Source organism: Urocitellus parryii, chromosome 12 (genome assembly GCF_045843805.1).
Source record: "Urocitellus parryii isolate mUroPar1 chromosome 12, mUroPar1.hap1, whole genome shotgun sequence".
Lineage (NCBI taxonomy): Eukaryota > Metazoa > Chordata > Mammalia > Rodentia > Sciuridae > Urocitellus > Urocitellus parryii.
The window spans coordinates 38,850,396-38,859,476 of record NC_135542.1 but is presented as its reverse complement, the minus strand read 5'-3'; positions in this window follow the sequence as shown (position 1 = coordinate 38,859,476).

Genomic DNA, 9,081 nt, shown 5'->3' with positions numbered 1-9,081 from the left:
ATCCCTCAGTTATCAGTCATTCCTAATGCTTCGTTGTTTTGTTAGAAGTGGGTCCAGAGGAGGAAGAGTCAATCGGAAGCCTGCAGTGTGATGCACAGGCTCCTCGGCATCTGTTCTGCTGGTTCAGATGGGACTTTTCGTGCCGATTTCCTCGCTCTCAATTTCCTTTCTGGCTCTCCGAATGCCAAGTGACGGAACCCCTAATTTGGGAAATATTGCTAATGAATGTCACGCTTGCTTTCCTTTTAGGGCTCAGAACTCTTTCTTTCTGGCCGCAGCGTTTGATCTCAGAGGAGGCAAGCAAAGCACAGAGTCCCACCGACGTGGCCAAGCCAGACTTGGAGGAAGCAGTGTGAGGAGCAGGTTTGAAGATGTGCCCCAGGGTTCCAGCAAGGGCAGGGACCTCGCTGCACAAGGAAAGGTGCTGTCTTTATTTCTTAACCTTGCCTCCAACCTATGCTGGCACAGGGGGGTGCCAGCAGATGACAGCTCTGACACACAGGGAAGGCAGAAGGCAAGTGCCTTGGGAACAAGCAATGACAATGCTTCCTGTGTGAAATTCGGGGAGGGCCTGCAGAAGAGATGACAGTTAAGTAGAGCTCGGAAGACAGCAGTCAAGATGGAGGGAATGGCATGAGCAAGGGCCCAGGGAGGCAGTGACAGGCTTATTGACAAAAAACCGAGCAATTTATGGGTATAACTTAACTTTTCTAGCGCCTTTGACCTGAAAACTGAGGATCCTTCAGGTAATGTTCTTGATGAAGGCACTCTTCTCTTCCCTCGTTCCTTCTCTCCCTTTCCCTTTCTTATATTCACACACAATCACCGTCATCCTCACCCTCATCATCACCCTCCTCCTCCCCCTCCTCTGCCAAGTCAACTCAATGGCACTGGAATCTGGGATGCGCAGTGGAAGAGAGGGGCACCAGGGCGAGAGTCACCTTCTCTCAACACTAGGAAAAACTGCTGCAGCTCACCAGGGAGCGTTGCCGGGTTTTGGGCTGGAGAACAGAATCACTGCAGCAGAGCATTCTGGAATGATCACTGTGAGAGCTCTGCAGGTGGACGAGAGGCTGGAGGAGTGTCCAGGGGCCACTCGGCCAGCCTGCTTGACAGAGGCTGAGCCCTGTCCCTGCAGTAGAAAGACAGCAGTCAAGATGGAGGGAATGGCACATTCCCTGACACATGCCTAGGCTGACACATGCCTAGGTGACCTCTACCCAGAGGCCCTCGCTGGGTCCTTTCATCTCAGGCCAAAGCCAGACAAAGTGCCAGCCAAGTCGCTGCTTCAGTTCTCTGCTCCTGAGTCCCGAAAGCCACAGAGGGGAAAGAGATCAGCGAGCGGAGCTGAACCCAGAGTGGTTCAGGTCTCTGTGGCCTCCCAAGAATGTTGTTCTCAACAAGGGGTCAGAGCCGTGAGTGGGAGCCGCTTTCCCTGTCCGGCCACCATTGCTCTAACTCCTTTATTTGACATATGGGGAAACTGAGGCCCAGAAGGGATGGGACCTGCCTAAACTCCCTCACATAGCCCCCTTTGACAAGAGCCTCCATGGATCTCTCAGTGGCTTTGCCTTATTATTCTTACCGTTAATTTTAACCATTTTTTTCCAAGTGCTTTTACTTACTATCTAGTACCCTCCAGGGTTAAGATTCTGGCTGGAGGAGCACTAGAACAATTTTTTTCTGGATTCCTATTTTTGCAGTAATTTAAAAAAAAATCACTTTCTTTTGATGATCTTGCCTTCAACTTTGCTACAAACCAACAGACTTATAAGCAGGATAATGATAGGAACAAGTCTTTTGCCAAGAGTGAACAGTGCCCAAAATATCCTGTACCAAATGTTTTCCTCACCCAATAAATTTTCCCCCATCCCTCATTTGACAAGTGACCTTCAAAGGAAGGAATCACAAAGGGAGAGGGCAGCTACCCTTGGGAGCTGAAGAGAGAACCTGGCAACATGTCAGTGGGTTGAGCCTAACAAACTGGGCCCTCGCTCTCCGCTGGCTTAGGGGCCCTGCGGAAGGCAGACTCCTTCTGTTTATGGTGTTAGTTCCTCTGCCTGATGGTCAAGGCCCCACAGGTGACCTTTTCCCCAGAGCCCCCCCATGGGCAACTTCTGTTCCAGCTTCTTCTGATCACCAGAACTGAATGGGCCCCTCCCACCCTTCCTCCTCTCCAGTCTTCCTCTCTCTGAATGTCCTTGGACTGTCCTAGCTTTATTCTTTAGGCTTCTGCTCTTCCCAGAGCCCTTCTGTAATGGTTCTGATTCAAATTGTTGCATGATTCTGTTGAATGCTTAGCACTTGGTAGGATGTCCAAGAAGGAGGGGCTCTGGCAGGTTGACCCCAGCTCCTTTGTTTTATAGGACAGGAAATCGAGGCACAGAGTGAGAAAATAATTTGCCAGAGATCCAACAACTAATGAATGGTAAAATTGGGACTCAGTTTTCCTGATTCTTGACTAGCATAGACCCTTATCAAAAGAGTTAATACTATTACATTCATTTTCTACTGAATAAGAATCAACCAGTATTTTCACACCTGATACATGAGCACTATGTCATTGATTCTCATAGGCATTCATTCATTCATTCATTCATTCACTGATTTCAGTAACTAACATTTATGGAGGCCAATGTTTAGGCCCTGTGCTAGAGGCTAAGTATCGGTATCATTTCCATTCTGTAGTTGAGGAACCCAACAATTCAGTTCCATGACTTGCTTTAATTGACAGAGGGAGTTGGGTCAGCGCAGGAAATGAAGTTGATTCAGGTGGCTTCCATGCAACAACTCTTTCCAGAGGCACAGACAGGATTAAAACATGAATGAATGTTGAGGCACCCCGACCTGAGTGACACTGAGAAGCCAGGGCCAAGAAGGTGGGGAGAGGGAGATGCTGTGTTCCTGGGCCCCAGGAGAAGTGGAGTGCAGGAGGTGTGGAGGGGCAGAGCTGCTGCAGTCGGGAAGAAACCTGGTCCTCACCCCAGTCTCTCTCCAGGGACTTCCCTTGAGTGAGCCCAACCTGAACACAGACCGCAAGGCAACCCAGTGGAAGCTGACTGGGAAGGCAGTGCCCAGGCAGGAGCAGGTGGACAACAGGTCTAGAAGCAAGTGGAACTGTCCAGCTCTGCCTCCGTCTCCAAATCCTGTGCTCTTTCTTTGTACCAAGAGGCTGCTTTTAGGTCCTTGTGTTCATTCATTCAGACAGCCCTTTGTTTAGGCAATAAATATCCTGGGCTCACATTTGCTTCGTGCCAGGCCCTGTGTGCCTCATTTCCCTCAAGTCACAAAGCTCCTGTGAAAGACCTAGCCCTTCTTATCTCTGAGCTCCCTTTGTTGCCAGGCATGGTCCTACCTGCATAGTGGAGGACCTCCGTTTTGCTGATTAAACTGTAGCTCCTCCAAAGACCATGACACCTGTGCTAAAGGGTGCGAAAAGGTATCACGCTATCGTGGGCTAAAGGGTGCTGCCACAGAGTAGCTCCCAGAGGCGCTGGGAGGGAGGGTGAGTGCCACTTGATGTCTTTCTCCTTGTCTTGGAGTGAGAGTGGGTTTTACGTGAGGCTGATGCCTCTGGGGCTCTGGGCCTTGGACCATTTCCAACCACACAAAGCTCTGGTCTTGATGCCGGAGCACCTCTGCTCTGCTGAGCTCTTCCTAGCTCTTGGCTTTCAACTCTGCATGGAGAGGTCCTCAGCCTACTTCGAGTCCGTGGGGGCAGAGCTGATGAAAGCAGTTACCCCTTTCCTTCAAAAGTGTGGCTCCCACCTTCTCTGCAGGAAGTGATAAATGTTGGGGTCTCGCGGGCCTTCCTTGTAGGTCCTGCCGCGCTGTGGCAAAGAATGACAGTGTCTAACAGCCCAGACTGTCTAAACACGTCAGCAAGAATGTCAGTAAGAAAGCCCAAGGCTTCAAGGTTGTGATCACTAGCTTTCAGCCTGAGTAGTTTCCACAATATATTTCCCTCCCTCCCTTCCTTCCTTTCTTGTTTTCTTCTGAAAAGGGGCAAAAGAATCACCAAGAACTAACTTATTACATCATTTGGATGTGATAGTCAATCTTTGTTTCTTTCCTGGTAGATGGGGATTATTTCTCTGTTGCTCGCCACTTGTTACCATTCCCCAAATGCCTTTGTTGAGAGACTAAATAAGCGAAGGAAACAATGCCTGGCATCCTGTCAACTTAGGACAGGTGAGAAGGAACTAGATTTTATGGAGTACATAGTCAGTGTGTTGCACGCTGTCTGAGCTTTCTTTTCTTTGTTCCTAACAAAAATCCTAAGAGAAACTGAAGCTCAGAGAAGTGAGTTAGAGCTGGCCCTGCAATGAGGTTTCTCTGACTCTACTGCAAGTGCCCTGGTCCCCTCTGCTCACTGTTTGTCCCCAGATGTGAGCCTTGACCTGCCCAGCCCCTGGTCTCAGGGCTCCGCCTCTCAGCAGACTGGCTTCCTCCATAAGCCCCAACGTTGCTTAGAGGACAGATCAGCAAATGGAATGTTATAAGGGCAACCTTAGCCATCAAAGTGCCACTCCGAAGGCCGGGAAGTTCAAAGTGGCTTCTCATTTCACAACAGGACAGGCTTTTATGGAAACTAAGTGTGCCTTTGCATTCTAATGACCTGCAACTTTAATTACATTTTTCTTCTTTGTATGCTTTGTAAGGTCGCCATTAATCGTTAGCTTAAAAGGCTTCTAATTACAAATGGTGGCCTATGGATTAGTAAAATATCCCTCAAACTGGCTTCTCTCCACTCTGCATTGTCACCTTGCTGCCAAAGACCCATTCCCAAGCCCCACCCCATCGTAGTGCAGCTGGACACCCTGGGTGGTGTCCTGTGCCGCTGTCTTCCATGGCCTTGGGTCCTGGATGGCAGAGGCTCACTGGACATCACTGCGAGTCGGCCACCCCCGGCCTTCTCTGCTCACTTCAAGCACTCTCTCCACGCTCTCGCCCCTTGTGTACCCCATCATCTTGTCATTACACTTCTGTCATCGTTTGGCTGGAGGACGGTTCTCTCTTTCCGTTTCCAAATCCTGCTGAATCCTGGGGTCACATGCCACATCTTCTTCCTGATCCCTTTGCTAGAAGACACTTCTTGCTTCAGGGCCCTTTGAGTTCTCGTAGCTTGTTACCTGTGAATCTCTTCAGTTACAATTATTCGTGTTTTTTGTATGCAGTTAATTCAATTATTCAGTCATTAAACACTGAGTACCTATCCAAACAACTATTGTTAATTTATTTTTATTTTTTGGTGCCGCAGATGGAACCCAGGGCCTCATGATGCTAGGCAAGTGCTCTATCACTGAGCTACATCACCAGCCCTCAATCAACAAGTCTTGACTGCAAACTCTATATTGAAAGAACCCACACTCAGTTACTACCAAAGAACCAGCCCAATGCTCACACTGCATGAGATGTAGGGATCTGGAATGGAAGGAGTGTACCTTCGAGGGCAGGCAGGGAGGGAAGGAATGGAAGGGAGAGAATAAGAGGGTGGAACAGCATCAACAAAGACACAGATGGTGTGGCATGGTCTCACCTGTGAATAGTGCATTCTACACAGTTTATAGTTTTGCTGGACCAAAGTGTTGGAGCGTGAAATAGGAGGGAAGTACATTTTACATGATGGATGGTAAATTATTAGAAATTACTAATTCACTAGGACTACCTAAGAGATCCCATTTTTGGATGTCAAAAACACTGAAAGAAAAACAAAGAAAATATTGCTTTCTTCATGTATGAAAGGCAAGTACCTTGCTAACTATTTTGAAAACTACAGAGGAGTCACAACTCAGGTAGACTGGGTACGGTGGTGCTCGCCTGTAATCCCAACAACTCAGGAGGCCAAGGCAGGAGGATCCCAAGTTCAAAGTCAGCCTCAGCAACTTATGAAAGCCTTAAGTAATTGAGCAAGACCCTGTCTTGAAATAAAATATAAAATGGGCTGGGTATGTGACTCAGTGGTTAAGAGCCCTTGGGTTCCATCCCTGGTTCCCCCCACCAAAAAAAAAGGTCATTTGGTGAAAGAATAGGAGGTCATAGTGGAAGATGGGAAGGAGCTTGATGGGTGGAGCAGGAAAGGAAGAATGGCATTCTGCCTGGGTGGACCAGGCAGGGGAGAGCCAAGCATCACCCATTTTGGAAAAAAGCAAAGAGCGAAACTAAAAGAAAAGTATATAAAGGGAGGTCGTGGATACCTCGTAGAAAATCCTAGTGCCAGGATGAGGATTTCACGCGTGATCATAGAAGATCCAATGTTGGTTTTAGAACAGGGAAATCACATAAATCACCCTGGAGCCATTTCTATCTCACTAATGGGGAAAGTGAGATTACCAGGTATGACATCAAGATCTCCTGCCAAACTGGCAGAACCAGAATCAAGCTTAGCTTTCCAGGATCCCAGACATTTCTTGGGACCATTCTCCTCAAACATATACAAGTATATATTTTTTGAATGACCCACTATTTACTTCTAAGTACATATTTGAGCCATGACCAGATCTCTTTGAATTGTTCATAGTGTAGTGGTGAATAATTTGTCTTGGATGAGTTCAGTATCTTTCATCTAGAGATCTTAAGGAGCCTTCATGACAACCAAGCTTCATTATTTCTGCTTTGTGTATGAGGAAACTGACTCATAGAGGGTTCAGTGATTGTTCTCATTCATCCTGGGAGTTATTATCAGAACCATGAATGAAACTTAGGATGAAACTTCTCTTTCATAGACCTTTAAATCCTGTACCCCTTTATAGTAGTAGAGTTTACAAAAATAATGACACCTTTGCATGGAGAGGCCATTCCTTTATTCTGTTATTAAATCTGGCTCCTGTGGGGGAAATTATCTCACAACAACTCAAGCTTGTGCTCTTCTGTGTTTTATTGGTGGTGCCCCGACCATCACTGTCCATAGATCTCATCCATCCAGTCATCCAGCCATTCATTAATTCATTCTGTCAACAGGTATCTGAGTCCCTATTACATCACCTGAAAGATGGACATAGCGTAATATTACCATTGTCAAAGGTAATATTTGGAGAATTAAGATAATTTCTATAAAGCATACTGCCTAGCACATGGTATCATTAAATAAGTCCTCAGAAGAGCTCATTGAAAGACAAAAAAAAAAAAAAAAAAAAAAAGCCCTCTATAAATAGAGAGGGCAAAGTTGCATCTGAAGGGTGAACTATTCCTGGGGAAAAGATGGATTCCTTAAATTAAAAACTGGAACTGAGGACATGGCCCTCACCTAGAGAGCAGGAAGCCCTGGTCTCTTAGTTTGGACCATGAAGTGTCAGGAGAGCCAGGGAGGTATTGCTTGGTAGTAGATGTTAAATTGACACCTATCACTTAGAAATGGCTGGGAATGTGGAGTCAGATAAAAGAGACACAGACACAATTTAAAGGAAATGGGGTGGAGCTTTTAAGTCTTGGGAATAAGATAGTTATAATAGAATCAAAATTCTTGTCCCTTGTAGGCCAGGCTGATTAAATGTATTTTCTGTGTTTATTTCCCCATTGTCCTCCTTAGCATTGAACAAAAGTTTTGTGCCACTCTTACATGACTAGACTGCACTCAGAACTCATCAGGAACAGTGCTAAAAAAGGAGCAGCCAGGCAGAACAAAGCCAGGGAGAAGCAGGAACCGGAGCAGTAGATTCCCCAGAGAAGAACAAGCACCAGGAGACCCTTCCTAAGGCTAATCTGGGAGGAGCTGGGCTGATATCTGTAGGAAACTGCCAATTCCTTACAACCTGCTGCACTTCCAATCTGTGTGACCTAAAACTGGGTTTTAAATCCTTTCTAGCCCAGACACAAACCCCCAAAAATTGTACAGAAAATATTGACTGATTTGACTGTATGAAAGGTAAAAAAATATTTGTATAACGAAAGATACCAAACTCAGTTGGGTGTGGTGGTGCATGTCTGTAATCCTTGGGGTTTACAGGCAGGAGGATCTCAAGTTCAAACCAGCCTCAGCAATTTATCGAGGCCTTAAGCAACTCAGTGAGACCCTGTCTCTAAATAAAATACCAAAAAGGGATGGGGATGTTGCTCAATGGTTAAGTGCCCCCAATCCCAGGTACCAAACAAAACAAAAACAAACAAACAAACAAACAAAACCCCAAAACTGAATTACTAGCAAAGGAGTGGAAGAAAGTATTCATAAATTTTAATGTTTTAACATTATATTATAACAGGGAAGAACATCTCTAATGCATAAGGAGCTCCTATCATTCACCAAAAAAGATGAAAAAGCCAATGAACAAAAAATACAAATAATTTCAGCAGAAATAGATACGCAAAATGTCCATCTGCAGTTGTAATTAATGGGATGCAAGTTAAAACAAGATGTCATTTTTTTTGCCCACAAAACGTAAAGGGAAGTGGGCAGTTCCTTTCATGGATGGCAACAATGAAAATGGGTATGCTTTTTAAAAGGAATTTTGCTGTATCTGTAATATTTAAAGTATGCCTACCCCTTGTTACAATTCACTTTCAGGAATCTATACTGTTCAAATATCTCCACATGAAAGCAAAAATAGAAGGATGTCAAGGGCAACATAAAACACTATAAAGGGCAGGCGCTCATTTAAACAGAAGAATACTGAGACACAGAGAGAATTAGATAATTTGCTCAGGATCAAACAGCTAGTGTGTAGTAGCAGCAAGATTTTAACCCAGGCAATCTTCTCTAGTCTTTCCTCAACCACTATGCTCCTGAATAGAGAGTAAACACAATATTGGTAAAGCCCTATTTACCACAGGATCCAGCGAAGCAATTAAAGACAATGAGAAAGATTTGTCTACCAATGTGAACATATCTCTAGGAAACAATAATTGAGGGGAAAAATTTAGGCTGCAAAATACTATTGGTATACATGTATGTATAAGCAAATATATATATTTGAGAATAAAGACCTTGAATGATAAAATAATGTATGTGGAAGAAGAGTTGGAAGTACAATTTTTCAGGTTATATTCTATACATTTCTGGTTTATTTGAACTTTTACAAGTAAATATTCTTTCTTTTCTTTTTCTTTTTTGATACCGAGGATTGAACCCAGTGGCACTTTACCACT